At 38.0% G+C, this 24,844-nt stretch overlaps 1 non-coding gene and 2 pseudogenes across 1 annotated transcript; 2 read left to right on the forward strand and 1 right to left on the reverse strand.

The window, feature by feature from the left end:
- Positions 1-17,678, forward strand: part of LOC122738700 — a 62,933-nt pseudogene extending 45,255 nt beyond the window's left edge.
- On the forward strand, positions 11,287-11,393 carry LOC122744804. The gene has a single exon (XR_006355148.1). It is a non-coding gene; the product is annotated as a U6 spliceosomal RNA (small nuclear RNA).
- Positions 17,679-22,134: 4,456 nt separating the features above from the next.
- On the reverse strand, positions 22,135-22,482 carry LOC122743959 (annotated as a pseudogene).
- Positions 22,483-24,844: the final 2,362 nt, after the last annotated feature.

Raw genomic sequence — 24,844 nt, forward strand, 5'->3', positions numbered from 1 at the left:
AATTTCTATGAAAATAAACCCATACTGTTAAAAATGTGGATGTAATAGCATAGAAATCCTATGTAACCTCTGAACTGACATTAATTCTCTGAGTGAATTTAGAACACTTTTGATTCTGATATCTAAAGTCCCCAATACTCATTAATACCTTGCTGTTTACTTCTACATTTCTGTAAAATATGTACTATTCCGTGGCAAAAGAAGCAGAGTCTTGAACAATGATGATGAGGCTTGTCTTGTGCATCTTTATTCAGCTTTAGTGTCTCTTGTTTTTTTACCCCTTTATATTGTCTGTCGGTCCTTTCATAATACAAATGCTTTATAAGGTTATTAATTAAAGACAAAAGCAGGTTAACAAAATTATGAATAAAACAAGCATATCTGGAATTTAAAGGGTTTTCTAAGGTTGGTTTGGGAGAACCATAGCAGGTCGAGTCAGAATCACAGCCAGGCTGGGGAAGAGCCTGACTGCTCTGGTAACTGAGTAGAAGCTGCAAATGTAGGTAGAGAAAGCTGCGCATGCTCTGAGGAGAGTGGAGGAGTAGGACGTGTCACCAGAGGAGGGGGAGGAGGTAGGGTCCTGGAAGGAGGGGAAGGGCAATTTGAATCAGGCTTGGTTTCAAACTCAAGCCTGGGTTCTCTTTCCCTCACTTCTAGGGAATTAAAGGCTTTTAGAGGCTGGGCCGTTGCCTCCAGGCATGCAAAATTAGAGCAACAATTAGTGTTAGAATTTGGAAAAGCTGCAGGAGTCAGAGGTTTCTCTGAAAAGGCATGGTTGGGAGAGGGGGGAATATTTATATTCCCTTGTGTGAGCACCTTGCTGTCTCTTCTAACAACAATAAAAATAAAAATAGAAAATCTGCAAAAACAAAGCACTAACATGATCTCATTGTCCATTTGTTTGGTTAAACAGACTAGAATCAGGAACAGTGTACTTAGGGAGTTTAAAAGAACTATTTGAAAATTTAAAGCGAAAACAGCCGATACTTAGCAGTACTTTCCAACTTAAGAGGACAGGGTAGGGGAAATCTTACCCAACCAGAAGATCAGAAGACAGAGATTCAGCTTTCCTCTTTGTGGTCACCATCTGTAAGGGCCTAAAATTCTAGCTAGTCTTTCTAAAATATCTAATGAGTGGTCGCCAATAAATTATAAACTTTAGCAAGAGTTTAGACTGAGTTTAGGTGGCGTCATTCCAATTGTTACATCACTTTATTTCTTTCAATTTTTTCTATTTAAGTTTTCTTGTACAAAATGACTAATATGGTAATGTTTTACATAATTGCAAATGTATAATGCATATATGATTGCTTGCTTTCTCAGGGAGTGGGTAGGGGAGGGAGGCAAGGAAGGCCAAAATTTGAAACTCAAAACTATAAATAAAAATATTTATTATTTTAAAGAAAGAAGGGAAAAGGGTGAACCATTAAAGATATTATATTTATTTAAGAAGAATTCTGGGGCAGCTAGATGGCTCAGTGGTTAAAGCACCAGCCCTCAGACACTTGACACTTACTAGCTGTGTGAACCTGGGCAAGTCACTTAACCCCCATTGCCTGCAAAAAAAAGAATTCTTAAAAGGAAAAAAAGAGCTAATTGTGACTACTAGCTGATTATTTATTGGAAGTACACTTAAAAGGGCTCATGAACTTTGGTTTTAGGATTGTGGACCCTAGCAGACATCTTCTGGGAACTTAAATTATGTACAAACTCAAGTTGAAGGAGTAGAAAAAAGAATGCTATATAGGAAAAATAGGGGTATTTTTCTTCTTAGTTTTTGTACAGCTTTACCAAGGAGATCAAAGTCTGAGTAAGAATGCAGATGTACAAACCAAAACTGGATACACTGATATTGTAAGGGGCTAAAATTCTAGCTGGAATGTCTAAAATCTAATGAATGGTTGCCCCAAATTAGAAGCTTTAGCAAGAGTTTAGACTTTTAAGCATTTTATTAAGGTGCATTAGAATCTAGTGATCAGAGAGAAAGAGGCCAAGATTCATTCATCTATCTATCTAAGGGAGCCAGCATCTCTGCTCCACTTCACACAAGGTCCTGGGTGCAAGAGAGCTCTCCTCCAGGGCTTCTTCCTGAAACCTCCTGCGAAACCAGAAACAAGGCTGTCCACACACATAGCCCCAAGCTAATTGGTTGGCAGCTCTGATGGACAAGTATAACAGGTGGCTCTACAGAAGTAACTTCTGGACACTGAGCTGACCTTTGAAATCCCAGAAAAGGTCACTTCTGGACACTAAAGCCACATGGCTTGCCCTCAGGCCAGAGCTCACAATGTTCCTCCCAGCAGGGGGTGTCATTCCAACTCTCACAATATGAACCAATTTTACTTACAAAATGATTATAGAAATATTCCCATATTGCATAATATGTACTTATGTTCCTGCCAGATATGAAGGAATGATGAGCAAAAGAAAATAAAAGTAAATAATCTATTAAATTGGGATAAGGCCTTATTCCTTCACTAATTTACTCACTAAGTAGAGCCCTTTAATGGATGCTTGAAGGGAAAATGGGACTTGGTAGATCTGAAGCTCAGGTCTGAGAGTGGTATTTGGTCTTAACACAACACCATAGGAATTAGAAAATAAATTAATGTCATCTAGAACAATGTCCTTATTATATAGCTAAAGGAAATCGAGGCAAAGAAAGGTTAAGTGAATTCTCCAAAGTCACACAAAGAAGTAATTGGAAGACCTAAAAATTCAAATCTCAATATTTTGACTCTAAACACCACAAATTCTATATCTTTCTAGTATGTTCCTTTCTTTTTGTGGGAAAGAAAAACGTAGGAAGATTTTTTCCTGCTCAATAGTATTTTATTTAATTTTTTTCCATTACATGTAAAGATAGTTTTAAACATTCTTCATTTTTGTAAAGATTTTTTGTTTTGTTTTTTGTTTTTGTGGGGCAATGGAGGTTAAGTGACTTGCCCAGGGTCACACAGCTAGTAAATGTCAAGTGTCTGAGTCCGGATTTGAACTCAGGTCCTCCTGAATCCAGGGCCGGTGCTTTATCCACTGTGCCACCTAGCTGCTCCCTGTACAATTTTGAGTTCCAAATTTTTCTTCCACCCTCCCAACCTATACAAATAGGTTTTTTTTTCTTATTTTTGGGATGTCTTTGGGATATAAACCTAGCAGTGGTATTGCCGGATCAAAGGGTATGCACAGTTCTATAACCCTTTGGGCATGGTTCTAAATTGCTCCACCAACAGTGCATCAGTGTTCCAATTTTCCCACATCTCCAACATTTATCATTTCCCTTTAGCCAATTGGATTGGTGTGAGGTAGTACCTCAGAGTAGTTTTAATTTGCATTTCTCTAATCAATATTGATTTAGAATATTTTTTCATATGGTAAGAGATAGTTTTGATTTCTTCATCTGAAAATTTCATATTCGTATCCTTTGACCACTTCTCAATTGAGGAATGACTTGTATTCTTATATATTTCATTCACTTATTTTAGAAATGAGACCTTTATCAGAAACACTTGTAATAAATTGTTTCTATGATTTCTTGTTTGACCCACTCATTCTTTAGGATGAGATTATTTGGTTTCCAATTAAGTTTTGGTCTATCTTTCCATGGCCCTTGTACAGGCCAAATTTAGTATGGGGAGTTAATTGGGCAGCTTGCCATAATATTGGGGTTTGGAAAATAATGGGGGACCTCTAGGTCCAGAGTTTCCCCTTCTCCAAACTGAGTCTTTTCCAGTTATGTCTCCGAGACTAATAAGAAAGGATATTAACAGCCTCTTTTTCACAAACAAATCAGGTTTTATTAATGATAATGAAATTTACAACACAAATGGAGTTAATAAAGCTGGGGACCATGAGAAAGGGGATAGAGATAGTTAGACTCTAAATCTTTAAGGTGAAAAGGCCCCAGATACCTCGAGTAAGCTCTGCTTCCTCAGCTACCCTCACTGGAAGCAACATAAACTCACCACCCCCTGGGATCTATAGTTCCAAGGAGAATCAGCTTTGCAGTGTCTCCTGGTTAGGTTTGAAGATCAAAAACACCAGCTCCTCTCTCCCTCTTCCTACACCGTCTCTCTCTGTGAGACCTCTCTCCCCCTTCCTGCCTCTCTCACAGGCAGGGTGATTCTATAGCAATGCTGAGTCTCCAATTGGTATAACATACCCCCTAGGCTGTCCCCATTATAATTTGGCCAGGCCCATGTGGATATGGGGGAACTCCTAGGTGGGGGTTAGGTACTTTAGTTTGAAACTTTGATTCAATAAATGTTCTTTGTGTTGTTTGTTCCATAATCTCTTAAAGTACACACCCATCTTCTCTTAGGCTTTTAGAGCTTGCATCTTTTCTGTCTGACCATGATGAAGCAAAGATGGGGTTGTTAAAAACTACAAATCACAATTAATTCCTTACACCCTTTATTACACATAATTTTATCTGGAAAAGTTGCATTTACTATTTTTGCCTTTCTGCATTTGACCATGAGGTTTTTATGCCCTAATACATGGTCAATTTTTGTGTGGGTGCCATATATCACTGAGAAAAAAGGCATATTCCTTTTTATCCCCATTAATTTTTCTCCAGAGGTCTATCATACTTAATTTTTCTAAAATTCTATTCACCTCCTTAACTTCTTGCTTATTTATATTTGTGGTTAGATTTATCTAGTTCTGAGAGGTCTGAGAGGTTGAGGTCCCCCACCAATACAGTTTTGTAGTCTATTTCTTCTTGTAACTAATTTAATTTCTTCTGTATCATATATGCACAGTTATGATTACTAACTGTATATTTTCCCCCTTGTTTATATTTTTCTCTCTCCTTTTCCCTTGTCCCTTCTCACCAGTGTTTTGCTTCTGACCACCACCTCCCTCAGTCTACCTTCTCTTCTATCAGCACCACCTTCCTTTTGCCCTTTCCCCTTTTGCCACCTAGTTTTGTCCTCCTCTCAGCCCTACCTCCCTTTTCTTTCCCCTTTTGCCTCCTGGTTTTCCCCTCCCTTCTATAAGCACCCCACCTGTTTCTTTCCCCTCTCCACTCTTACTTCCCTATAGGGTAAGATAAAATTATATACCCAAATGAGTGTGTATGTTATTCCTTCTTTGAGTCAAATCAGATGAGAGTAAAGTTGAAACAATGCTCACTCCTTCCTTATTTCCCTCTATTGTAAAAGGTCTTTTGTGCTTCCTCATGTGATATGATTTACCCCATTCTGCTCTCCCTTTCCTCTTCTCCCAGTATAATCCTTTTTGTCACCCCTTAAGTTTTTTTTATATCATCACATCAAAATCAACATATACCCCCACCCTCTGTCTATGTGTACTCCTCCTATCTGCTTTAATAGAGATACAGTTCTCAAGAGTTATAGGGATATGAACATTTTAATCTTATTGAATAACATGTTTTTATCCCCCCCTTTTACCTTTTTATGCGTCTCTTGAGTCTTGTATTTTTAGCTTGAATTTTCTGTTCAGTTCTGGGCTTTTCATTAAGAAAGTTTTAAAGTTCCCTATTTTGTTGAATTCCTATTGTTTCCCTTGAAAAATTATGTTTAATTTTATGGGGTGGTACATTCTTGGTTGCAATCCAAGTACCTTTGCCTTCTAGAATATCATATTCCCAAACCTCTGATATTTTAATGTTGAGACTACCAGGTCCTGTCTAATCCTGATCATTGTTCCTTGTTAAGTAAATTGTTTCTTTCTGGCTGCTTAGTGGTATTTTCTCCTTTACCTGATAATTTTGGAATTTGGCAATGATATTCCCTGGAGTTTTCCTTTTGGGTTCTCTTTCAGGAGGTGATTGGTGGATTCTTTCAATGACTATTTTTTCCTCTGGATCTAAGACATTGGAGCAATTTTTCCTTGATAATGTCATGAAGTATGCTGTCTAGGTTCTTTTTTTTTTTTATCATGGCCCTCAGGTAGTCCGATTATTTTTAAATTGTCTCACCTGGATCTATTTTCCAGGTCTGTTGTTTTTCTGAAGAGGCATTTTATATTTTCTTCTACTTTTATATTCTTTTGATTTTACTTTACTTCTTCCTGTTGTCTCATTGAGTCATTAGCATCCATCTGCCTAATTCTTATTCTTTTTTTCAGTTATTTAGAATTTTATTCTTCCACAATTACATGTAAAAACAACTTTTAATGTCCATTTAAAAAACTTTGTGCTCAAAATTCTCTTCCTTCCTCCCTCCCTCCCTCACCCCCTTGAGAAGGCAAGCTATTCAATATAAGTTATACTTGTGTATATTAGTCATCTTGTGAAAGAAAACAGACAAAAACCCTCAAGAAAAATAAGCTAAAATATGCTTCAATCTATATTCAGACACCATTGGTTCTTTCTCTGGAGAGGGATCACATTTTCATCATAAGTCCTTTAGAGTAGTCTTGGATAATTGTATTGCTGAGAATAGAAAAGTCATTCGCAGCTGTTCATCTTACAATATTGCTATTACTTTATATACAGTTCATTTCATTTTGCATCAGCTTATGTAAGTCTTTCCAGGTTTTTCTGAGAGTATCCTGCTCATCATTTCTTACAGCACAATAGTGTTCCATCAGAATCACATCCCACAATTTGTTCAACCATTTTCCAATTGATAGACATTCCCTCAATTTCAAATTCTTTGCACCAGAAAAGAGCTGCCATAAATATTTGTTATTTCTTTTTGGATATTGATCTAGTAGTAGTATTACTAGGTCAAAGAGTATACATAGTTTTATAGCACTTTGGCCATAGTTCCAAATTGCTGTACAGAATGTTTGAATAAGTTTACAACTCTACCAACAGTGCATTAATGCCTCATTTACCCCATATCTCCTACAACATTTGTCATTTTCCTCTGCTGTCCTATTATCCAGTCCCATAGGTATGAGCTAGTACTGCAGAATTGTTTGACTTGCATTTTTCTAATCCATAGTGAGTTAGAGTATTTTTTATATGACTATAGATAGCTTTGATTACTGTATCTGAAAACTGTTCATATCTTTTTGATCATATATCAATTGAGAAATGGCTTCTATTTTAATAAATTTGACTCAGTTCTATATATATTTGAGAAATGAGGCCTTTATCAGACAAACTTGCTTCCAAATTTTTTCACAGTTGTTATTGCTAACTGTATTTCCCTCCATCTCATTCCCTCCATGTGATCTTTATTCTCTATTTCCTTTCACCCTGTCTCTCCTCAAAAGTGTCTTGCTTCTGACTGCTCTCCCTGCTATCACACACACACACACACACACACACACACACACACACACACACACACACACACACACCCTTTTCCCCTTCCCCTCCTACTTTCCTGCAGGGTAAGATAGATTTCTATACCCAGTTGAGTGTGTATGTTATTCCCTCTGTGAATGAGATTTTCCCCACCCCTTAATTATGATAATAATCAGCATATTAACTAAAAATTGTGATTTCTATATCTAGATATTTTATTTGTAGATTAAGTGAATAATAGAGCTAATCGCAATGTTGGATGATCAGCAAATGTTGGATAATTAGAAATGCTGTATGATCATCAAGTCTTGCTAGAAACCATCTCTAGCCATCATCTGTAGCTTCTAGCCAACATCTATTACATCATAGTCTGCAGATCGTGGTATTCTCCGCTAATGACAAAGCTAGTGGCTAGAGAGCAAATTTTGGCTAATCAACCAATGATTTCAAATTTGAGAGAAGTTTGTCTAGAATTTGTAAGCCCCGGAGAGGTATAAATACCCCTGGATTCTAAGCCGCAGGGTCTCTCAGGACCTATCCCTGCTTGAGACCAGATTTATTGTGAGACCGACCTCTCTCAATAAACCTATTTTCTTCACCTTGGAGACTTTGTTGTTTCTTTCCTTCATCATACTTAGAAATTTTTGCAACACCTCTTTGAACCAATTCTGGTTAGAGTCAGGTTCACTTACTCTTCACCTCCCCCATATTCCCTTCCACTGTATAAGCTTTTTCTTGCTTCTTTTATGTGAGATAATTTACCCCATTCCACCTTTTCCTTTTCCTTTCTCCCAGTGCATTCCTCTCTCACCCCTTAATTTTATTCTTAAAGATATCCCTTCATATTCAATTTACACACCACCCACCTGCCCTAATAATGAGAAAGTTCTTGTGAGTTACAAATATCATCTTCCCATTGTGGTAAAATATGAAAGTTTTTTTAACAGTCGGTTAGGATAACTGAAAGACGCCAGTTTTTCAAGGACCACCCTTTTGGGGAGGAGATGAACAGTCCGCCTGCTGCGCATGTCAGTCTGCCTGCTGGGTACAGTCCGCCTGCTGCGCATGTCAGACTGCCTGCCGGGTTTTTGACTTCCGGGGTGGAGAGAACGAGAGTAAGCCTTTTGCCTGCTTGGCGGGACTCCTGACGGCGTGGCACAGACGGTCTCTCTCTCTCCAAAGGTGGCCTTTTCGGTTTGGTGAGTTTTTATAAGGAATATAGACTAAGCCTAGATTTAAGACGATTTGTATTGTATTTCTATTTTCCTATCCTTCTAATCAACATCACCTTGTGACTATCATATAATAAAGGCTTTATCTAGAAAACCAGAAGCTTCTTCCATTTACTAGTCTGGGAGATAAATTAGGGAAAAGTTAAGTAGGGGAGATTTATGATCTAATATCCAATTTTAAATCTCACACCATGTAGGAATGTAAATAGTTTAACCTTTTAATATCCCTTATGATTTCTTTTTCCTGTTTACCTTTTTATCCTTCTCATGAGTCTTGTATTTGAAAGTCAAATTTTCTATTTAGCTCAGATCTTTTCATCAAGAATGTCTGAAAGTCTTCTCTTTCATTGAGTTCCCATTTTTCCCCTGAAGGATTATACTGAGTTTTGCTGGGTAGGTGATTCTTGGTTGTAATCCCAGTTCCTTTGCCCTGTGGAATATCATATTCTAAGACCTATAATCCTTTTTTTTTGTTTGTTTTTTTGTTTTTTTTTTTGTTGAGGCAATGAGGGTTAAGTGACTTGCCCAGAATCACACAGCTAGTAAGTGTCAAGTGTCTGAGACTGGATTTGAACTCAGGTCCTCCTGAATCCAGGGCCGGTGCTTTATCCACCCCTATATATAATCCTTTAACGTAGAAGCTACTAAATCTTGTGTTATCCTGATTGTTGCTCCACAATACTTGAACTGTTTCTTTCTGGCTGCTTGCAATATTTTCTCTGCTCTGGAATTTGGCTATAATATTCCTGGGAGTTTTCATTTTGGGATCTCTATCAGGAGGTGATGGGTAGGCTCTTTCAATTTCTATTTTACCTTCTGGTTCTAGAATATCAGGGCAATTTCCCCAGACAATTTCTTGGAAGATGCTGTCTAGGCTCTTTTTTTTTTTTTGATCATGGCTTTCAGATAGTCCAATAATTTTCAAATTATCTCTCCTGGATGTATTTTCTAAGTCAGTTGTTTTTCCAGTGAGATATTTCACGTTGCCTTCTGTTTTTCATTTGCTTTTGCTTTATTGTTTCTTGATTTTTCATTAAATCATTAGCTTTCATTTGCTCAGTCCTAATTTTTAAGGAGTTATTTTCTCCAGAGAGCTTTTCTACCTCCTTTTCCATTTGGCCAATTCAGCTTTTCAAGGCATTCTTTTCCTCATTGGCTTTTTGTACTTCTTTTACCATTTGGCACAGTCTGTTTTTAAGATGTTATTTAAGAATTTTTTTTGTCATTCACCCACTTTTTTTTTTTTTGGTATGGCAATTGGCGTTAAGTGACTCTCCCAGAGTCACACAGCTAATAAGTGTTAAGTGTCTGAGGCCAGATTTGAACTCAGGTACTCCTGAATCCAGGGCTGGTGCTTTATCCACTGTGCCACCTAGCTGCCCCCCAAAATTTTTTTTTGTGTGGCTCCTTAACCAACCTGTTGACTCCCCACTCTGAGATTTTCTTGCAACACTCTCATTTCTCTTTCCATTTTTTCCTCTAACTCTCTTACTTTATTTTCAAAGTCCTTTTTAAGTCCTTCTATGGCCTGAGACAAACTCATATTTTTCTTGGAAGCTTTGGACTAAGCTTTATTCATCTTTCAATGAAAGTGGGGTGGGGAAAGGAAGGGAATAAGCATTTATATAGTGACTCCTACATGCCCAGCATTATGCTAAGTGCTTTACAAATATTATCTCATTTGATTCTCATAACCACTCTCTGAGAGAGTACAATTGAGGAAACTGAAGGAAATATAGTGGAAGTGTCCAGAGTCACACAGCAAGTAAGTGACTGAGGATGGATTTGAACTCAAATCTTCCTGACTTCAGGGCCATTGCTTTATCCACTGCATTACCTCGCTTTCAATGAATACTAACTACTGAGCTTACACAAGAAAAAAAAATTACCAGAGGACAAGATACTTATTTCTTTGGAGTAGTGTGTCTGGAAGGATTTAGGATCCACAAGGCAAGGCATGTATTTAAATATGCATTATTCTATGATATAATTATGGCAATTGGTTAAATTTATTTTTAAATCAAAGCATGATTTTGCAATTATTTGGTGTTTGAAATACTTTATTAGAACCATCCTATTGAACAAACAACATACTTCATGTGATGTGGAAAATAACATGTAGCCTCTGGACTTGTCTGTCTCAGATGGGCCCTGGCTTGCTGTGTTCCAGCTATAGCTACATTTGTATGTGTCTTGCTTTCCTGTTCCTTGTTTGATACATTTGTATGTATCTTGCTTTCATGTAATGATGACTATACCACTATGCATTCTTTGTAAGGAAATCACTGTCCTCATCCTTGTTTGATACACTTGTCTGTATCTTGCTGGTAACATGTCTACTCTTTTTGTATATAACCAAGTGGGCTACAAGACTTGGAGCCCATTGTTGGAGGTCTGATCCCCTGTGGGCCTGCACGTAATAAACTCTCTCTCCACCTTGAGTACCTGGCTGAGTATTTTCTGTGTCAATCATGATGTAACAAATGAATTGGGAGGTTTCTATTTAACTTAGTCTTACTGGTGATCTACATTACAAGAGGAGAATTTACAACTTATATTGCCTGGAAAATATTAGGTTTAGGTTCTTATAGCTACTGAGGAATGCTTTAAATGAATTATAAACAAAAGAATGGAGCAACAGGGCTGCTATGCTATGCTCCTTTCCATTTTGTTTTGGGTAGCATGATCAGATGTATAGGAGAGTCATCAACAGCATATATTTTGAAAGGTTCTCTTTTTAAAAATAGTTTTTTATTTTTTAACAATTTTGTTTTTACTAATTATTTTATACACAAAGAAAAATTTTAACATTTATTTTAAAAATTGAGTTCCATGCTCACTTCGGCAGCACATATATTAAAATTGGAATGATACAGAGAAGATTAGCATGGCCCCTGCGCAAGGATGACACGCAAATTCGTGAAGCGTTCCGTATTTAAAAAAAAAAATTGAGTTCCAAATTTTCTCCCTCCTTTTGTTGCCTCCCCCATCCCTAGGATGGTAAGCAATTTGATATAGATTATATATGTGCAATCATGCAAAACATTTATGTATTAGTCATGTTGTAAAAGAAGAAAGAGAACAAAAGAAAACACACACACACACACAAACTGAAAATTCTGTGTTTCTCATATGGAACATAATATAAAAAATAAATGCACACTAATTTTAACAGGGAAGGTACTAAGAACTGGGGAGATCAGGAATGTAGCATTTGAACTGAGGAAAAAAGGCATTCTAAGAGGTGATGGTTGTTGTGGTGAGATTGTGTTATAGGCTTGTGAAAACAACTAGTGAAAAGGAATGGTGATGAGAGAGAGGGTCATCTGGGAGAAACAACAAGATCAGTTCAGCTAGACCTCAGGAAAAAAATATTATAAAGTTGGAAAGGTGGGTTGGGACCTAGTTGTGAAGAACTTTAAATGCCAAATGGAGGAATTTATATTTGATTCTATAGTCAATAATGAACCAGTGGCATTTATTGAAATTCTGTGCATTAGAACATATTTTTGTTAGTGGTATGGAAAGGGGAGGGATTTGAAGGAGGAAAATCTCAAGAAAGCTATTGTAACAGTTCAGGTGGGTAGTAATGAGGTCTATTTTAGGGTGGTGGCCCTGTCAGTGGAGGGAAGGAGATGGATGCAAGAAATTTTGTGGAGGTAGACACAAGATATGGCATTGATTGGTTATGAAGGGTGAGATAGAGTGAGGATTCAAGGGTAAATCCCAGATTGAGAAGATGGGTAACTGGAAGGTTTGTGCTACTCTTGACAGAAATTGGGAAGTTTGGAAAAGAGGTTGGTTTTGGGGGATAATGAGATCCAAAGTCTTGACATATTAATTTGGCATATCTATAGGACATGAATTTCAAAATATCCAGTAGGCAGTTGGTAACTGGAGCTGAGGAGAGAAGTGGATCCCAGAGTCTTTTGTATAGAGACAATAATTAAATCCATGAGAACTAATGATGTTATCAAGTGATAAGTATATAGAAAGAAGCAAAGAGAACCCAGTATTGAGCCTTGGGATATAGTCACAGTTAGACATGGGACATGGATCACAGCCTCAATCCAGGAAAAGAGACTGAGAAGAAGAAATCAGCCAGATATGAGGGTAGCTAAGAGTTACAATAGTGTTACAAAATATCAAAAATCCAGAAAATAGAGAATATTCAGGAGGAAAGAGTGTCAAATGTTACAAAGAAGTTAAGAAGTAAGGCTTGAGAAGAGTAGATAAAGTTTAGATCAGCCACTATGGGGAGTTAGATTGAGGATCAGTTAGAGAAGATTAAAAGGAACCTGGTTCCAGTTCTGGTTCTGGTTCTGGTTCTGGTGTGGGTGCACACACAGACCGGGTTGAAGCTGATGACCTACAACTTGCTGAGCTCCCACGTGCATGGGGTGGGGTCCCAGCGCTTCCTGCTGCATATCTAGGCCACCTAGATCTGTGTGAGCTCTGTGGACTTCAACTCGAACTTTGTGACGTGCATGATCCCCAAGATGGAGTGGACAGTGCTGGTGGAAATGGCTGAGTGCCTGGGACACCTGTCTGAGCTGTCCTGGTAGCTGTCAGAGGTGTGAAGAGTTTCAGAGGAAGGTACACTATGTCTTGTTAGAGATAGAGGTGGTTGAGGGCACCCTGCAGTGTCCAGAATCCGGACGCCTCTTCCCCATCAACTGAGGGACCCCCAACATGATGCTGAGTGATGAAGAGGCCACATCCCAGGCCTTGGAGCTCCAATGCCCCGCACCCCCCATCATCCAGGCTGAGTTCTCATCCACCCAGCCCATCCACCTCTTGTCCCCAGACCACACAGAGCCCTGGGGGATGGTATTGATGTAGGAGGCAAAAAAGGGTTAATAGAAAAACCTAAGACCCCAAATTCTGCCTACATCATCTGGCTCCCAACCAGACTCAAACTCTTTTTTCCTTTTTTGAAAGCAGTGGGGTGAGATCTTGTTAAGGTAAATTTGGGGTCTGCCTTTAACTCCTACACTTCGGTTTTGGCTCATTTGGGAGTCCGGCCAGCTTGTCAAATGGAGCGGGGGTATTTCTTGTTGATCTAGGATCAAGTGATTTATCCTGAGGGATTTTGCCTTTTTTCTGAGAAGGGAAAAAGGGAATTGCCCTGTTGGCAAGACCCAGAAATCTGGGGGATGCCCTGGATTGGGTTCTTTGCAGTTAATTAATGGACACCCACGCGGACACAGGTGTAGTGTTGGTAACCTCCGGGAGGTTACGGATAGGTCAGGAAGTTAGGGTAGTTTGGGGTGCATTTTGACAAATTAGGAAAAGAGAGAAGGAGAATTAAGGTATAAATTGGGACAAGTCTGAAAGCACTGACCTGAAAAAGAAAACTGGTGATGTTTTATTGCAATGCTGTCTGGCCACAGCAACCCCCTCATTTGGCTCAGAAACCTCAGTCGCATTGGGTGGGCCCCCAAGGTCTGAGGTAGGATTTTTCTCAGGTGCAGTATTAGCCTAACCCACCTTAAAGGGACAGGGAGAGAAGACATTCTGCATGACCCCTCAGGTGTATCCTTACAAGTATGGAAAAAAGGGAAAAAAATTGGACATGGGTGAAAAGGAATGACTTATTTGCAAGGGAAAGATTTAAGGTAACAGACCTCCTGATTAGCCCCTACCAGAGTGGGCTGATCAGGAAGAAGTTAATATTTTATGGCTGTTTGTTTGCTTGTCTGTATGCAGCTGCTAGTCTGCTTGTTGTCTCATGTCTTTGTGTCTGTCAAATGTTGTAATTATGTTGTACAATCTGTGGGGAATTTTTGGTTGTACCCCCATAGCCTTTTGGAGCGATGGCCAGGCTCTGAATATAGGGGGAAGGGAAGTCTCTGGCTTCTGGATATCTTTACAGGTGTATGTCTATTTAAGAGTTTGAATTTGGAATTGGGATGTAACTTCTTTGCTAGGCATTCATAGCCTTAGACGAACATTATAAAAGCTGGTTTGAAAATGCTGCTACTTTCAAATCTTTTGTAGTGGAATGGTTAAAAATCAGGAACTATTTGGGGCAGCTAGGTGGTGCAGTGGATAGAGCACCGGCCCTGGATTCAGGAATACCTGAGTTCAAATCCGGCCTCAGACACTTAACACTTACTAGCTGTGTGACCCTGGGCAAGTCACTTAACCCCAATTGCCTCACTAAAAAAAAAAAATCAGGAACTATTTGTAGTGTGTAAAAGTTTCAAAGCTAGTCAAGTGTGACTTGTGGTTGCACTGCTGCTTTCTCCCCCCCTCCCCACTCCCAGCCAGCTGGCTGGCTGGCTACACAGCAGCACCAGAGTGGAGTGGTGGGTGAGAATGTTTTGAAAATCTTAAGAAACTGTCCAGAGTATTTTAAATAATTGGTAAAAGCAGATAGAAAGAAAACTGTGTTGTTTTGTACTGACAGTGTAAAGAATTTGGAATTTTGAAAAAAAAAAAGGGAGGGAATATATTTAAGGTGTACTGCCACTTTAAGTGCTCACCTGCCATTTCAAGGTTTGTGAATTCTGGAAGAAACCAAAGAGTAATTGAGTTTATTGGAAAACTAAAAGACTGTTAAAGCTTTAAAGTTACTTTTAAATTGGTGTATGAGTGTTAAAATTATTGGAAACAAAGTAATTGATGGTTTTAAACAAAAACAGGTATAGTTGTTGTTTCCTCTAAGACAGCATTGGAAGCTGGTAAATCATTTTACAGAAAAAGGACTTCAAGACTTTTAAACATTTGTAAACTTGCCAGAAAAGAGCTTGTTACAAGGAATGGTTTTGTTGAGGATTTATAAAGCTGCTTATTGTATAGAAGTAATTTCTAATGATTGATCTTTACACCAGGATAAAGTTTAAACCTGAGAAGAAGGAAGGAAAAACCAAGCAACATGTGTGTGTGTCCTGGTAAATCTTTTTTTGCTCATTGCAATTTCATGAGAGTAGAGGTTTGCTATTTAAGATAAAATATTTTGGGACAGTAATTTATATTGTTTTGAGTTTTGAATTCAGGTATAATTGTTTGGATGGCTAAGCCAGTAATCCAAGTACTGGAGAGAATGCCACAAATTAATGACACAAGAGGGAATGTGCTGCTTACAGGTGGAGGTATCTGGGGAAAAGCCAAGAGGACAATTTCAGACTCAATCTGAGGTAGGCTCCTTTTGGCTCATTGAGTTCCTACTGAACAGGTAATGTTTCCCCACCTGGCTATCCCTGAATTGGCTATTATGTAACTTTTACGTGAAATCAAACAGACCTAAGGATGTTTTATCCTGGCCTTATAATCATATCCCTGCTTTTTCTTTTATAGCAGATTTCTATAATCAGAGCAAGTAGTCAGTAGAAGAAATGAGCACAATGCAAGTATGTAAGATCTTACTATTTTCAGTTTAAATGTGTGGTCACTTTTTATGTCAAACAAAAAGGTATATTAATATTCAGGTTTGCCATCTGCCTGCTAATGCTTACATGGTATTATGATAAGGTTAAATTAACAGGGTATTTTTCTGGTTTAGAAGAAAGTGAAATTCCACCTCATTGTAGATGAGAGGGAGGATGGTAACTAGGGAACATAGTAATGCATTTTAGGTTTTATCATAAATCTGCCCAGTCAGATCTCTGTTATGTTGTTGCCAAGGACACCAAGCTACCAACTCCATAGTACAAGGGAATCACAGAGCAGACCTTGCTGCTAGATTAGTTGCCAGATCCATTCACCGGTCCACCTTAGTCCTGGTCCCCTTGCACTCTATTGTGTCCCAGAGGTATTTCCCCTTCCTATACCAAGGAGGAGATTATAAGTCTTTAGTGTTAACTACCAACTACTTAAACCCATATGTTATCTTGGGCTATTTGGATCTCTGAGTAAGAATGGTACTGCCTCTTCTCATATTAAAGTTAGAAGAGGAACATGGGATAATTTTCTTTGGTGGGTCCAGAAAACTATTGCCCTCACTATTCCTTTTGTTGGGTAAGCAAACATGAGGTTATGCTTACAAATTTAACATTGGTAATAGAATACGTTTCTAATTCTATTGCACTAGGGTTATAGGAATTGGAAGAATGTTCATATTCTCTGGCAAATGTGGTCCTGGCCTGAGGCAGAGTCTATATGGTTCAGAACACCTCCTGAAGGTTGAGCTGACATATAGAGATTACCTGGATGGCTGAAACTGTTCACAACTGTTTGCTTTGTCCATTTTTTCATGGAACTCTTAGATTTATTCTGTATTGGAGTCCCTGTTGTCCCTTGATCTGTTTGTAAATCATGTATTTTGTGTTGTGGTCCTTGCATTTGTAAATCTGGTTCCTAGATCTCCCTCAATTCACAAACCCCACTGTGGGCCCATACTTCACCTCCACTTAGCAGGAAGTAGATACAGAAGAATTGATCGTCGTCCTTTTTCCCGGGGCATATGAAAAGGGGGGAATGATATAGGAGGCAAAAAAGGGTTAATAGAAAAACCTAAGACCCAAGCTCTAATTTAGATATAAGCTCTAAAAGGGATTCAGACCCCAGGTAATGGATAACTTACAAGTCAGGATACTAAGTTCTCATACCCATAGAAATCAGTACCCATAACGGGAACATAAAAGGGGCAGGTAATATAACAATGACAAAATTGACAGGCTATAGAAACTCAGACTAGGAATAAATGGAAAATGAAGGTGTTTTGAAACTAGCCATGGGAAACAGAAAGACATGCGCAGAAAAGGTCAAATTTGTCCCCAGATTCACCTTATGACATGTAAACCCCAAAACCACACTTCCATAGAAAAAGGTGCCCACCTCAGGGGTTGGCTTAGGACCCCAGGAACTCCAAATTAGGATAAGTCCTCCCCTATACCTCCCTAAGGTGGAGAATATTATAATGAGTAGGACAGGCCCTCCTTTGTACCTCCCCAAGGTGGAGATTATTATAATGAGACTGATAATCAATTTATGCATACTATAAATATAACTGTCTTTTCTTTCACTATTGGAGAGATACCTTTCCACTCTTCCGGTTCTCTCCCTGTGGTCCGTCACAGTATTGCAATAAAACTTGGGAAACTGAGTCACTGAGTCTTGTAATTCTTTTGGGACGACTCACAATCAATTTGACTCCAAATTTCATCCATCAGTATGATCGCTGTTATATATTTTTTTCCGCATTAAAGGTTCAAAACTGGGAGGAAGAGGAGGAAGATGATGATGATGATGATGATGATGGCCTTGCAAGGGACCAGTAGATACCAAATTTGTTGTGGACAGTCAAGTTGGAATTTGAGATTTCAACAGCAAAGGAGTAGAAGCAGAAGGGGCACATGTTGAGAGTAATTCAGTGTTTGGATTTGGCAAAGCATTGAATGAGGATGATATTCCAAGGTGGCAAGAGATTCAGGAATGTGGACAATATAGAGTGGAACTTATTAATTATTAGTAACTTTTTTTTTTTTTTTTAGTGAGGCAATTGGGGCCAAGTGACTTGCCGAGGGTCACATAGCTACTCAGTGTTTAAGTGTCCGAGGCCAGATCCGAACTCAGGCACTCCTGACTCCAGGGCCAGTGCTCTATCCACTGCGCCACCTAGCTGCCCCTATTAGTAACTATTAATTAGGTCTCCCACAGGGTTCTCTTAGGACATCTGATCTCATTTCCTCCTCCTCTTTATCATTTCACTTAGTGATCTCATCAGCTTCCCTGTATTGAATTGCTATCTCTCTGCTGATGATTCTGAAGTCTACATATCCTGCCATAACCTCTCTGCTGATTTCCAATTTTGCATGCCCAACTGCCTTTCAGAAACCTTGAACTGGATAAACAATACAATAGACAAAATCAAATTCATTATCTTTCCCCCTAAATCCTACCCTCTTTCCTAACTTCCCTATTATTATTAAGAACAAAAACACCCTTCTACTCCCTAAGGGTCATAAATTAGCTGTCATTCTCAACTTACTATTTTTTACCCCTCTCCTGCCTTCCATATTCAATCTGTTGCCAAGGTCTGTTGAATTCACCTTTGCTATATCTCTTGAATAAAATGATTTCTCTTCTGTGTTACTGCTATCACCTGAATACAGGCCCTAATCATGCCATCCTTGGACTATTTCAATAGCCTTACTCAAGTCTCTCTTCACTCTAATTCATCCTCCATTGAACTTCCAAAGTGATTTTCCTAATGTACAGGTCTGATCACGTCACTCAATAAACTCCATTGGTTTGGTATTGTCTCCAGGAACAAATACAAATTCTTGATTTGGCTTTAAAAGCCCCTCATAACTTAGCCTCCTCTTATCTTTCCAGTCTTTTCACATCTTTTCCCTCCGCACTTATTCTTTGATCTAGTGACACTGATGTTCTGGCTGTTCCATCTCTTGTCTCCAGGCATTTTCTCTGGCTCTTCCTAATGCCTGGAAGGCCCTTCCTCCTTATTTCCACCTACTGGCTTCCCTGGTTTTCTTCAAATCACAACTAAAATCTTATCTCCTATGGGAAGTTTTCCCCAAACCCACTTTATTCTATGTCTTCCCTCTGTTACTTATTTTCCTTTTATCCTGTATATATCTTGTTTGTACATATTTGTTTTGTTTGTTCATTAGATTTGTGAGCTCCTTCAAGACAGGAAATTTTTTTTCCCCCTCTTTTTGGATTTACAGAACTTAGCATGATGCCTGGCATGTAGTACACATTTAAGAAATATTAATTGAATAATAAACTAATAATAAAGATTGATAAAGTGGGGATGATGACCTAAGGACATACTAAAGGCTATAGGGATTAGAGGTCATGGTGATGATGGAGAATCAGTTTAGGAGTAAAGAATAGAGGAAGAGTGAATGATTTGAGGTTATTTGCTGAAGGAATTTTTAGGGTTCTTAACATTAATATTTCTCCAGTGAATCTATGATGCTGAAAGCCATGAAACATAAGAGATTTTAATTATTAACATTATGTGTCTATCACACAAAGAGCAATAGAGAGGGACTTTTGATTAAGACAATGGTATGAAATAGATGAACCTAATTTACCAACATATAATCCAAAAAGATTTAATGAGGTTACTTGACTGAATAGTGGTAAAAAATATTCATAGTGTGAGTCCATTCATCCAACATAGGACTATACAAAAAGATAGCAAGAAACCTATGGGCATTGAGAGAGTAGCATAATGATATTGATTTGTTGTCTTTTCAGCACAATGTAGTTTCTTTGTTTTTATTTTTTGAATGTTTGTTTTTGCTTTGTTTGAAAACATGATTGGAATTCCTGATTTTCTGGATTCATCCAATGCATATTAACCTTTTTCCAGTCCTTCATTTTTATTCTGTATGTTTGGGCTTTTATTTTTTTATCCAGTTTGTCACTTTTTTCATTTTATTGGATTGCTTAATCCATTCTCACTTAAAATTAGGAGAGTTGGCTTTATATTTTCCTCCATATGTTTTTTATATTTTTCAAGTTTTGATTTCCCCCCTTTTCCACTGTTATTTCAGTTATTTAAACCTCTCCTTTTTTGGGGAGGCAATGAGGGTTAAGTGACTTGCCCAGGGTCACATAGCTAGTACGTGTCAAGTGTCTGAGGCTGGATTTGAACTCAGGTCCTCCTGAATCTGGGTCACTACTTTATCCACTATGCCACCTAGCTGCCTCTAATCCCATTTTTAAAAGGTGGCTGTATTCCCAATAGTCCTCTTTGCCCTCCTCCCAACTCTTTCCCCTTTCTTTTTTTTATATATTTCTTGTTGGGATTTTGCTTATTTCTTTTTCTTTCATGTTTTTATTTGATTATTTAATCCCCCCTTTTAATTAGTCAAGTAGTTTTCCCTTTCTTCCCTATTAGCCTGTCCTTTTCATTAATTTTTAAGCTTTAATTTTTGCATTTTTTGCTGGAGAGGTTTTCTCTCCATCATGCTCTTCATTATCCATTCTCCCTTTCTGTCTACTCTAGACCCTCATTCTCTGGTTCATAGTCTCTATACTTATCTATAACCTCACTACTCTCTGAATTCCTCATGGAGTAAAAACTTCTGAGGTAGCTATTCTAGATTCTTCCTTCTAAACAGTTTTTTTCCATTGCCTTGTAGAGCTTGCCCCTCATTCCTCTTTTCAATTGTTTCTTATTTCCAAAAATGCCAGTCTCTGCAGGTGATTCTTTCAATTGGCACTTTGTTTTCTGTATTGAATAGTTCTGAGCAGTTTTCTTATATTATTTCTTGCATTATAGTGTTTAGGTTTTTTCTTTCTTTCTTTCTTTCTTTTTTTTGGTGAGGCAATTGGGGTTAAGTGACTTGCCCAGGGTCCCACAGCTAGTAAGTGTCAAGTGTCTGAGGTCAGATTTGAACTCAGGTCTTCCTGAATCCAGGGCTGGTGCTCTATCCAATGTGTTTAGGTTTTTTTCAACTTGTGCTCTTCTGGGAGACATAATCTGTAATATCCATAATATCTCTAGACTTTTTGTCTTTGAAATCAATATGTTTTGCTTGAATACAGAGAATGTTTTTTTTGAAAATGTTATTGTTTTTTTGCTTCTCTGGGTTGATCTCCTATTCCTCTAGGCACTGTTGACTCCACCTTTCTCAAGGCTAATAATAATGGTCTAAGGACCAAATCCCTACAGACAACACCCAGCACAAGTTCCCCATCTCCCTTGATAGAACATTACTTTTACCCCAAAAAACATTCAGCAGTGGGACCTCCCTCCCACCACCAAAATAAGGATATCACTTTCCTCCTCTCATTTCAATTCCTTCCCCCTCTTCTTGGAAAACCACTGGAGTCACCCTCCCCTCATTGCTAGCCATCAACTTGACCAGGGCTCATTATATACTCCCCTCTATCTCTTCCTCCCATCTTCCTTCTATGCATACTGTCTTTTTGTCACATAGTCCCATAAAAATAGACATTGTTTTACATGTAGATAAGGTCTCATGAGACTCTATTCAGGCTTAGGCCTGTCTTTTTTGTGGGGGCAGTGAGAGTTAAATGTAAGTGTCAAGTGTCTGAGGCTGGATTTGAACTCAGGTCCTCCTGAACCCAGGGCCGGTGCTTTATTCTCTGCACCATCTAGCTGCCCTCCCCACTCCCCCAGCTGCCCCCAGGCCTGTCTTTTTGAATGCCAAAAGCTCCATTTAAGGAGGGAACTTAACTCAGACATCTCATTTCTCATCTGAATTCACTACTCAGACTTTTCTGATTTTCTCCACCATGTCTCCTCATTGAATACTTTCCTCACGTCTTTCTGGTTTCAGCCTTCTGTGTGCTGTCTTCCTCCATTACACTGTAAGCTCCTTTAGGGTAAGGATTCTCTCTCTTTTTATATTTGTATCCCTAGCTCTTAGCATATGCCTGGCTCATAGTAGGCTCCTAATAAATATTTATTGACTATTGATTATCCATTTTAGGAAGGAGGAACTGAGAATTACAGTGTGGAATAATAGAATTCTGGATTTGAGGTTAGGAGACTCAGATTTCAATCATATGTTAGATACTTAATAATCACTTAATCTCTGAGAATCTCAGTATTCCTCATATGTAAAATGGGGATAATGAGATTTGTAGTACCTGTGTCACAAGGTTAACATGAGGAAAGTAAACAGCAAATCCTAGAGTGCTATTATAAATGTGGTTTATTTAGAAGATTAAATTGATTCTTTTTTTTTATCCTATTTACAATTTTTTAATTCAAAAATATATCCTTTTTATTTATTTTTTTGACTGTGCCTGTGCCTTCAACACCTTCACAACAATTTTCTGCTCCTTAATCAGGAAAGCACACTTGATCCTGTCATGGACACATTTAGCACACATGGAGCCACCATGAGCCCTGCTGACATGCTTTTTGGTCTTTGATAGTTTCATAAGAACTTTAGGTCTCACTGCATGAACACCTCAAAGTCTTCCTGGGCCCACACCGCAGGATGATTTTGGTGCTTTTCCAACTTTCTTGGTATAAAGGTAAACAATTCTGTTACCTGGGGTTCATGACAGCTGAGTTTTGTTGGAAGCTTTATTGTAGGGCAACTTTTGGCAATATGTCAGACCTTGAACCATTTTAAATTTCTGTCAGGTCTGTCTGCAGAAGAGGGAAGAGCAATCCTATTTACAAATAATTGATTTTGTCTTCTAACTATGTAAGTCATTGTCTCTAAATTTTGTGTAGAAATTCAGCTGGCCCGTAATGAGTTAAATTTAGAAATCCAGTTCTCCTGCTAGTCATTGTTCTATTCTTGCCTCAAGGAAATATATTACCCTTGAGGGATCTGGGTGAACAAAAGAGTATCTGTTCTAGTATCTTTACACCACCAAGTTGTCCTTCAAGGATGTTTGGTTTGCTATTCAAAGAAATCTGTTTCACTATCTCTAATCTTGTGGGTAGACTCAAACAATGAATTTTTCTTAGTCACAGGAGGGAAGGAGGAGGTGGTTGTTAGCCCCTCACTTCCAACTTTCAACCAATAATATTGTTCACCGTGTCTCTGCCATCATATTATCCTCAATCCCATGATGTCACCAACCCTATAACCAATTGTATTATTTCCTCACCTACCCTGTTCTGTTCTTTGTTTTGTACTCCCCCCCAAAACTATAAAAGCAGAATTGTCCTTCGCTCGGGATCATAGCCTAAACCGAAGAAATCACTGACCTGTTTTCTTCTTCTTTTTTTTTTTTTAGTAAGGCAGTTGGGGTTAAGTGACTTGCCCAGGGTCACATAGCTAGTAAGTGTTAAGTGTCTGAGGCCGGATTTGAACTCAGGTACTCCTGAATCCAGGGCCAGTGCTCTATCCACTGCGCCATCTAGCTGCCCTGACCTGTTTTCTTAATAGGTAGCTGCCCTGCTAATAAACTATTATCTTGATTGGAGAAAACTTGTCTCAATCTATATTTGTTGAATTTTACTTGTGACATTTATTTTTAAATAATTCATTTTTAACATTCTTTTAAAAATGTTTTGAGTTCTAAATTCTCTCCCTCCTTTCCTCACTCCCTCTCATCCCTTTACCACCTATTGAGGAGACAAGTAATTGATATTAACTATACATCATGCAAAATATATTTTCATTTTAATCCATGTTGCAAAATAAACTCAATAAAAAGCAAAAAGCATAAAGTGAAAAAAGTATGCTTCAAATAGCACTCAGCACTCATCAGTATTCTCTCTGGAGAGGAGTACCATTTTTCATCATGAGTCCTTTGAAGTTATCTTTGAGCATTGTCTTAATCAGAGTCTTTCACAGTTGATCATCATTACACTATTGGTTACTATGTACAATGTTCTCCTGGTTCTTTCTCCTGACTTCTGCCTTTACCCTTCTTGTGTACATTTAGAAAAAAGTTTCTTACTGGTCTCTCTGCTATCACTGTTGCTATTGCTGTCCTAGCATTCATTCATCCTTCCATTTCTGTTGTCTGTGGTGTTTGAAAAACAAATAATCTCTTCAGGTCTGGTTTGGTTTTCTTTTAAAATAATATTTCAAACACCTCTTTATTATTGAACATTCATAAGTCCTTTCACTGCATTTTGAGCTCCAATGCCCTTCTGAATACATTATTCTACTCTGTCTTTCATTTTCCTGTGGATGAAGAATAATCTAATATTATTCAAAATTTTTTTCTTTCAAATTTGAAAATCTTTCTTCTGATCACTTGCAGAACATGTTTCTAAACTGAATTTTTGACTTCTAACTATTATCTGTCTTCAAGTTTATAGTCTTGTTTTTTTCAAATGGAAGAAATCTATAGATTCTTTTAATTGCCACCTCATTTTATGTTTAAGTAGTTCAAGACAGTTTTCTTGTATTAGCTGATGCATTATGACATTCAGATTATTTGATTTGAATTCTTCTTGGAGAACTATAATTCTTTTCTTTTTAAAAATGACTATTTATTTTGACATTCATATTTTTAAATTTTGAATTCCAAATTCTTTCCTTTTCTCTAGTTCTTCCCCCACCCATTGAGAAGGTAAGCAATATGACATCAATTATACATGTGAAGTCATGGAAAACATATTTTCATATTGGCTATCTTGCAAAAAAAAAAGTCAGTGAAAAATAAAGGCATAATTCCATCTGCACTCAGAGTCCATCAGTTCTTCTGGAGGCAGATAGTATTTTTCATCAGGAGCCCTTTGGAATTATTTTGGATTGTTGTCTTATTGTCAGGGTAGTTAAATCCTTTACAGTTGGTCATCTTAACAATATTGCTATTACTGAACTAAAAGGACATTGGGTAAAGTAACAGCAATATTCATCAAAGAACAACTGGGAACAAATAAGTTACTTTGAGTATTACAAATGCCTAAATCAACTGCAAAGGGCTTTCTATCTCCAAAGAAAAAACTGATAAATAGAAGTATAAAATAATATGGTTTTATACTGTAAGGAATTAATTGTGATTTGGGGTATTCATAAGC

Source organism: Dromiciops gliroides, chromosome 2 (genome assembly GCF_019393635.1).
Source record: "Dromiciops gliroides isolate mDroGli1 chromosome 2, mDroGli1.pri, whole genome shotgun sequence".
NCBI lineage: Eukaryota > Metazoa > Chordata > Mammalia > Microbiotheria > Microbiotheriidae > Dromiciops > Dromiciops gliroides.